The 8,837-nt window shown below is 34.9% G+C and overlaps 1 pseudogene across 1 annotated transcript; it reads right to left on the bottom strand.

Annotated features, from left to right (window-relative positions):
* Positions 1-2,377: 2,377 nt before the first annotated feature.
* LOC143617180 (ATP-dependent Clp protease proteolytic subunit-like) lies at positions 2,378-4,523 on the bottom strand (annotated as a pseudogene). The gene is made up of 3 exons (XR_013150787.1): positions 4,382-4,523; positions 3,302-3,594; positions 2,378-2,652 (listed from the first exon to the last, which is right to left on the bottom strand). The product of XR_013150787.1 is annotated as an ATP-dependent Clp protease proteolytic subunit-like (transcript).
* Positions 4,524-8,837: the final 4,314 nt, after the last annotated feature.

Genomic DNA, 8,837 nt, shown 5'->3' with positions numbered 1-8,837 from the left:
GTTTTTTTTTCCTTCCTTTCTTCTTTTTCGTTTCAGATTGAAAGAGGAAGAGTTGAGTAAATGAAAAATCCAAAGGAGGTTCATGGCCAAGGGTAAAGATGTGCGAATACCGGTTCTTTTGGAATATACCGCTTGTGTTCAAAACGGTGTTAATAAGGAATCAACGGGCATTTCCAGATATATTACTCAAAAGAACCGGCACAATACGCCTAATCGATTGGAGTTACGAAAATTCTGTCCATATTGTTACAAACATACGATTCACGTGGAGATAAAGAAATAGATTGAAGCGAGTACTTGCGCCCTTATCTTAATCTTACAAGGCAAGGAAAGGGAAAAATGACATTATATATATAACATATTTAACATAGTTAAAAATAATTATAAACAAACCAAATCCTATTTATTTATTCTAATTATAGATCCGGCTGAAATAGGATTTTAGGGATAAGAAATAAACTAACCAAACCATGGATAAATCCAAGCGAACTTTTCTTAAATCCAAGCGATCTTTTCGTAGCGTTTGCCCCGATCCAATCGGGGGATCGAATTGATTATAAAACATGAGTTTAATTAGTCGATTTATTAGTGAACAGGGAAAAATATTATCTAGACGAGTAAATAGATTGACCTTGAAACAACAACGATTAATTACTATTGCTATAAAAACAAGCTCGTATTTATCTTTGTTACCTTTTCTTAATAATGAGAAACAATTTGAAAGAACTGAGTCGACCACTAGAACTACTAGTCTTAGAGGCAGAAAAAGGTAGGTTTACTCTTTATAAACTTGAATTCAAACCCCCATCCGAACTCAAACGCGGATTTCTATTTTGTGGTCAAAATCCAAGAATCCGGATTGAATTCTCGTGTCATAAGAAAAAAAAGAAGAATCTGGGAAGAAGAAAATTTTTTTTTGAACGCGTTGATTCATTTTTATTTTGACTACTTTCTTTTCTCATATTTTCTCATATTCTATTCATTTTTATTTTCTTTTTTATTCGACCTTCCCGGAGTTCATTCTCCGGGCAACTCCGTTTAACCGGTGGATTCCTTCCAACTTACTTCTTTTATAATCTCATTGGAAATCATTAAAGACAATTCCTATTTGATATAGCTATTTGTGCAAGTATTTTACGATTAAGAAGCAACTGTCTCTTGTACAGATCATTTATTAATCTACTATAACTATAGCATACCCCCCTTTCGCGAATTGCTGCATTTATTCGAGTGATCCACAAACGACGAAAATGGATTTTTTTCCTATCCCTATCCCGATGAGCCGAAACCAAAGCTCTTATTTTTGTTGAGTAATAGTTCGAGTAAGTCTTGAATGAGCCCCCCGAAAGCTTGATGCAAATAAACGAATTTTTGTTCTACGTCTCCGAGCGATATATCCCCGTCTAATTCTGGTCATTGAATAAATGAAACTTTAACGAATAACTAATAGATTTCCTAGATTTCCTTTCTTTCAGTTATTCTTTTGCCCTTTCCTAGTATATTAATAACAAAACTGATTTTTCCAATGTATAAACTAAGAATTCCAATGGCTTTGGCTACTATAACCTTCCCAACCACAATTTTTGATTTTTTCTAGACATTTCACCTCGAAATACGAAATTTGACTATACTAGGTATTAAAAAATCAAAGTAATTATAAAGAAATAGTGGATTCCATCGTTTCTATGGTTACTTCTTCAACGGTGAGGTCTTCTCCATACACCGTAGCCTTTACTTCATTTAATCAATGTTATTGCTAACTTGTATAGTTCACATTCTTCGACTCTACCCATGAATTATCCAGTAATAGGTCTTTCACAACAAGCTCTACCTATACAGTAACGGTATTTAATTATGAAGGTTGGCTGGGTAACTGACCCTGTTAGTCCGTTCTTGCAAGAGGGGTCTATGTTAACTAAGATTTCCTCCGCTTAATGGATAACCATTTGCTACCAATGGAGAATTGCTTCTCATTTTGATTGAGGTGAGTGGATTTACACCAACAGAAACCATAAATTTCATACAAAATAAAAGGGATATCATCCATTTTTAGATAGGAAATCTAGTTTGTTTTTCTGTTATATCCTATTTGATCATTGATATTCGAACATTGTTCTCTTTCCTTTGTTCTAGTTCATGATCTGAACGAGTCGCACATACACCCTAGTACATGTTCCTCGGCGCTGAGGGCATCCCCGAAGCGCGGGGGATTTTGTGACATTTCTAATTGGCTGTCTTGTATTTCTAATAAGTTGTTTTAATCGTTGGCATGTTGAATCATATACATAATGGGCTGGTTTAGATCAATCCTAACCGGATGATTATCAATTACTTTTATTCAATAGAATAATAAAAAAGATTCCATAGAATAATAATATTCAACTCGGCAGGGTTCATTTCAGAATTGACGCGAAATCCAGGTTATTGTCATTCACCGCCACAAGATCAACAATTCCATAAGCTTGGGCCTCTGTTGCTGACATAAAAACATCTCTTTCCATGTCTTCGGATACAACCCATAAGGGTTTGCCCGTTCTTAGTACATAAACCCTTGTCAGGGTTTCACGTAGTTTCAGCAGTTCTCCCACTTCCAGGATGAATTCTCCCGTTGCTACTTCAAAAAAAGAACCAGCAGGTTGGTGGATCATTACCCTGATGATATAAGATAATAAAAGGTTTCTCTCTTTTTCATGATGAGGGGAAGATAAAAGAAAGATAAAAGAATAACAAGAAAAAAAGATAGAATCGAACAACCGTACGGGCATTATGCATTGCATACGGCTCTACAATAAAATTGACCCTTACCTTCCATCAAAGAAATAAAAAATAGGATCGATCAGACCCCGATCGGTAAATGATCAACTTACCACCCTTCCTTTCGGAGGAATTCAAAAATACTATGATGGCTCCGTTGCTATATATATTTATTATATTTTTTTTGTCTGTGATTTGTCTGTCATTCAGCAATCCCAAAGTTGCTATTTATTTGATCAAATAATAAATAAACTAAGGAAAAAAGAATTTTTTTTCGCTCCATAACATAAATAGAAATATTGTTAAGAGACCTCTGGTGTGAAAAAAGTTTGTGACGCTGAACTGGACTTCCAAAATAAGAAAATAGGAAATACGTTTTTATCATATTACTCTCTCGATACATAAGCTAATGTTGTGAAAACAAAAAAAAAAAATTTATATCGAATTCAAAGTGCCATGCTATTATTACTTAATATTCATATTCATATTTCATATGGCGAAGGCATAGTCTTCTTTTTCTCTCAAATAAATAAAGCCTCATTGGCGCCAAGCGTGAGGGAATGCTAGACGTTTGGTAATTTCTCCTCCGACCAGGATAAAAGATCCCATTGAAGCGGCGGATCCCATGCATATTGTATGTACATCTGGTTGCACAAACTGCATAGTATCATAAAGAGCCACTCCCGGTATTACCCATCCCGCCAGGAGAGTTTATAAATAAATACAGCTCTTGGGTATCATCCTCGATACTGAGATATATCATAAGACCAATAAGTTGATTTGAGATCTCGCTATCAACCTCTTGACCTAAAAAGTAATCTTTCTCGATAAAGTCGGTTGATTAGGGTCAAATTGTATCCCTTAAGAACCGTACAGGCGCCTTTTAATGTATACGGTTCAAAAAAAATCAATGTGTATATTCCAATACTTTTTCTTTTTTCATAGCAAGTTCCTTCTAACTTATAATAAAAGGATTTTTTTTCACTAAATATGAGTTTGTCTTCCTTTCCTTATAACGAATGTAAAAAAAAAAAGAAAAGAATTCATTAAACTTATCCAATTAACTTCTCATTGATGGATTGTTTCATCGAGATCCAATCCAAATCACGATGTCATTTTCTTGTTCTTAAATGGGCCTCTTTAATCTTTTTAGGTTTATGCTCTACTCCGGGTAAAGATCTGCCCGATTTTGATTTGCACATATAGTCAAATGTTCTTATTACCACTTCTTTTGTTATCCCCCCCTTTTTTTCAATTCATGCATTCCGTAAAAAAGGTTGACGGATTCATGCATATTACTCAATTGATTAACATAATAGTTTGAAAAAAAAATTTCTTTAAAAAAAGGAATACTTTATGATATAAAATAAAATAGAAATAGATATATTACCACTTGGTTTTTTTTAACGGAGCCTGGATACTTCAATGTAGTAGTCCAACTAAGACAACCATAAATTCTTCTAATTGATAATGGTAATCCGAATCCCCCCCAAAACGGATCTAATTGCACTTCACGCTCCAAAATTTTGATGATGAAATGAATCTTTCGTGGGCGAAACAGAGGATATTTCGATTGGGGAGAAAACGGGGAAATCCCAGATGACCAAATATATCTGACAAGTCGCACTATATGTCAAGCCAAGATGCATCTTCCTCTCCAGGACTTCGAAAAGGTACTTTTGGGACACCAATAGGCATTAAATGAAATAAAAAAGAACTAAGTACTATATTTTACTTTGATGTGGAAACGTAACAAAACCTTTCTTTTTCTTTATAATATTGTACTTTATCCTAATCAGATTTTATTCAATTCATAAGATTTTATTCATCATTTATGAAAATTTGATAAAGAAAGCAAGAAAAAAGGGAAAATTATTACGAATAGTGTCCTCTAATGATGAACAAGTATGGGCACATTCGCTCATAGAAAATGGCATTCACTTCCCCATTGCGTATTGGTACTTATCGAGTATAGAATAAATCTGCTTCTCTTTGTTCCTACGAACAAAATTGTTCCATTATTACCAACAGAATAGAAAAAATATGAACCCTTACGTTGAAATAATTTACTAAAACTAAATAGGGGGGGGGGGTCCATAACATAGTCATAGTATAGTCTTTTACAATGCAATAAAGTTACATAGTGTCTTTTTTCTTTCATAAAGGGGTGTTTCCATGGGTTTGCCTTGGTATCGTGTTCATACCGTTGTATTGAATGATCCCAGATGGTTGCTTTCTATTCATATAATGCATACAGCTTTGGTTGCTGGTTGGGCCGGTTCGCCGGCCCTGTATGAAATAGCAGTTTTTGATCCTTCTGACCCTGTTCTTGATCCAATGTGGAGACAGGGTATGTTCGTTATACCCTTCATGACTCGTTTAGGAATAACCAATTCCTGGGGCGGTTGGAGTATCACGGGGGGGACTATAACTAATCCGGGTATTTGGAGTTACGAAGGTGTGGCTGGAGCGCATATTTTGTTTTCTGGGTTGTGCTTTTTGGCAACTATCTGGCATTGGGTATATTGGGATCTCGAAATATTTTGTGATGAACGTACAGGAAAACCCTCTTTGGATTTGCCCAAGATCTTTGGAATACATTTATTTCTTGCAGGTGTGGCTTGCTTTGGTTTTGGTGCATTTCATGTAACAGGCTTGTATGGTCCTGGCATATGGGTGTCCGATCCTTATGGGCTAACAGGAAAAGTACAATCTATAAATCCATCGTGGGGTGTGGAGGGTTTTGATCCTTTTGTTCCGGGAGGAATAGCCTCTCATCATATTGCGGCAGGGACTTTAGGCATATTAGCAGGTCTATTCCATCTTAGCGTCCGCCCGCCCCAACGTCTATACAAAGGATTGCGTATGGGCAATATTGAAACTGTCCTTTCCAGTAGTATCGCTGCTGTCTTTTTTGCAGCTTTTGTTGTTGCCGGAACTATGTGGTATGGTTCAGCGACTACTCCCATCGAATTATTTGGGCCTACTCGTTTTCAATGGGATCAGGGATACTTCCAACAAGAAATATATAGAAGAGTCAGTGCTGGATTAGCCGAAAATCAAAGTTTATCAGAAGCTTGGGCTAAAATTCCTGAAAAATTAGCCTTTTATGATTACATCGGAAATAATCCGGCAAAAGGGGGAATATTTAGGGCGGGTTCAATGGATAACGGGGATGGAATAGCGGTTGGATGGTTAGGACATCCTATCTTTAGAGATAAAGAAGGCCGTGAACTTTTTGTACGTCGTATGCCTACCTTTTTTGAAACATATCTGGTCGTTTTGGTAGACGGAGACGGGATTGTTAGGGCCGATGTTCCGTTTCGAAGGGCAGAATCTAAGTATAGTGTCGAACAAGTTGGTGTAACTGTTGAGTTCTACGGTGGTGAACTCAATGGAGTCAGTTATAGTGATCCTGTTACTGTCAAAAAATATGCTAGACGCGCTCAATTGGGGGAAATTTTTGAATTAGATCGTGCTACTTTGAAATCTGATGGTGTTTTTCGTAGCAGTCCAAGGGGTTGGTTTACTTTTGGACATGCTTCATTTGCTTTGCTCTTCTTCTTCGGACACATTTGGCATGGTGCTCGAACCTTGTTTAGAGATGTTTTCGCTGGTATTGACCCAGATTTGGATGCTCAAGTAGAATTTGGAGCATTCCAAAAACTTGGAGATCCAACTACAAGAAGACAAGCAGCCTAATACAACATTTCTTTGGTCTCTTTCGAATCGATTTTCTTTTTATGATTTTATTTTTATATAGGGTACCAGATAAATCTTGATTTGAATCGTCATTTTTTTTGTTACAACTATTGTATAGATCGACTTAGTTATTGTTCTCTATGTTTAATGTTTCTCGTGCGTAGTTGAATGCTATTACGTTTACTTTTCGTTAAGTTATATTTTTTTTGTTTTTTCTAGTTCCTTTTATACGAGTTTTTTCCGGTGTTGTTGGTTGCTAGCGGTGGTGTGGCATGGGTGCTACTTGACACAGTTTTACACTCCCTCCGCAACGCGGGGGCATAATGCTAGTTATTATTAAAACCCGAATTGATCGAATGGAACTTCTAATTTGGATAATATGATGGATCGTTGTTTAAGTTAATTAATAATTGAATGAATGATAAGCCCTATTAATATCAAGTAACCTATTAATTTTTGTAATTATAATATAAAAAAGGAAAAATAGAGAGAGAGGGAGAGAGATGCCATCGGTATAATCAGTAGAAACTTTTAAATTGTTTTAAACTTTTAATAACTTGTTTAAGATATATTTACTTTTAAACCAGATTAGACATGTAAACGAACCGAACGCTCGTGAACTATTCGTGAACTGTTCGACGGGAAGTTCGTTTGTGTTCGTTTATTTAATAAACGAACGAACACGAACAAAATATTTGTGTTCGTTTAATTAAACGAACGAACATGAACACATGTTCCATTCGTTCATTTATGTTCACGAACGTTCGTTTATGTTCGTTTATTTATTTTCATTTGTATCTGTTTATTTATGTTCGTTTATGTATTAATAGAAAATAATTACTTATTATCAGGATGAGTAATCTAATTAAAGGTTTTACATTTTTTAATTTGAGTTTATTTAAGTGTTTTCATTTACGTTCGTTTATGCTTGTTTGTGTTCATTTACATTTGTCATCTGCGTTCATTTATATTCGTTTATCTTTATTCAGTTATGTTCGTTTAGATTATAAACAAATGAACATAAATGAACACAAATGTTCATTTTTTTTAAATAAACGAAAATGAATATAAATATTTGTTCGATTAAGTGTTCATATTTGTTTAAAGTTAAATGAGCGAACAAGAACATACCCTTGTTTGTGTTTGTTCAATTTGTTTACAGACTTTTATTATTCACATTGATGAATACGCCGGTCTCAATTTCTAGGCTCTAGTGATTTTTATTTGTGTTCACTTGTGTTCGTGAACCGTTCGTGAACATATTCATTTCCATAATGAACGAACACGAACATAAAATCTTGTTTGGTAAGTGTTCGTGAACACATTCTTTCCTTAACGAACGAACATGAACAAGGCCTTGTTCGTGTTCGCTCGGTTCGTTTACAGCCCTAAACCAGATAGTTTGCAAATTGATCTTTGCTCTAATGGTTGCCCCCATTATTTTCACCTGGAGCTTCTCAACAAATAATACCATTAACTACCTCAAATTCGATCCCAGTCACACATATATTTTCGAGTATCGGTTATCTATTTTCGATCCCTGCCACATATATATTTTCTGGTATCTGTTATAAACTACCCTATGGGTTTTTTATTAAACAATTTGTTGGTTGTTGTTTTGCATTTTCTGTAACACGTATGTTTTAACAACTTATTTGCCGTTGTTTTCTTTTTCTTCTTTTTACTATTTTTATTATATTTTTAGTTTTATTATTATATGTATGTTTGTAATTGGTTTTAGGCGTAACTTTATGAATATAATGTTTTCACTTCAAATGTGTGTATGCGACATGCTTATTTCTGTCCACGGTTAACAAATTCGGTCTATCGTTGTACGAAAATTTTATTCAAAATGAATTGGGTAAGGTTCCCGATGGCTTATATTTTCAGGTGCAGTGAAACAGATGGCTTGTATTTTCAAAATTATACTTTACAATTAGGGATGAGCTTTTTTCTCCGAATACCGATATCGTACCGATACCGTACCATTATCGTACCGACCGATCATTAGCGGTACCGGTATCGGTGTTCGTTTTTCTTAAATTCGGTATCGGTAAAAAGCGGTATCAGTACCGGTACTTTGCGGTAAAAATCGGTATTGGTACCGAATTGATATAATATATATTTAGAGATTTTTTAAGGATTCTTAATTGAATTTTAAAAAGTATCACTAATTGCATTACCCTATTTTAAGGGAATTTTAATCAGAGTATCTAATTATCTATATTTCATTCGTAATTAATTATTTCCGGTCTCAGTTTTTTTTCCTTGAAAAGCAACGAATTACACAGTTAAGCATTATCATTCAAGATTTCAAAACACCAGCTAGCTCAAAGATGAAAGAACAATCTGAAGAGATTTATAAAAGTGTTTCCACTTTG

This window comes from Bidens hawaiensis, unplaced genomic scaffold (assembly GCF_021521415.1).
Source record: "Bidens hawaiensis isolate Kalapana, Puna unplaced genomic scaffold, B.hawaiensis_p1.1 tig00052927_1, whole genome shotgun sequence".
Taxonomy (NCBI): Eukaryota; Viridiplantae; Streptophyta; class Magnoliopsida; order Asterales; family Asteraceae; genus Bidens; species Bidens hawaiensis.
This window is presented reverse-complemented; position numbering and strand designations above follow the sequence as displayed.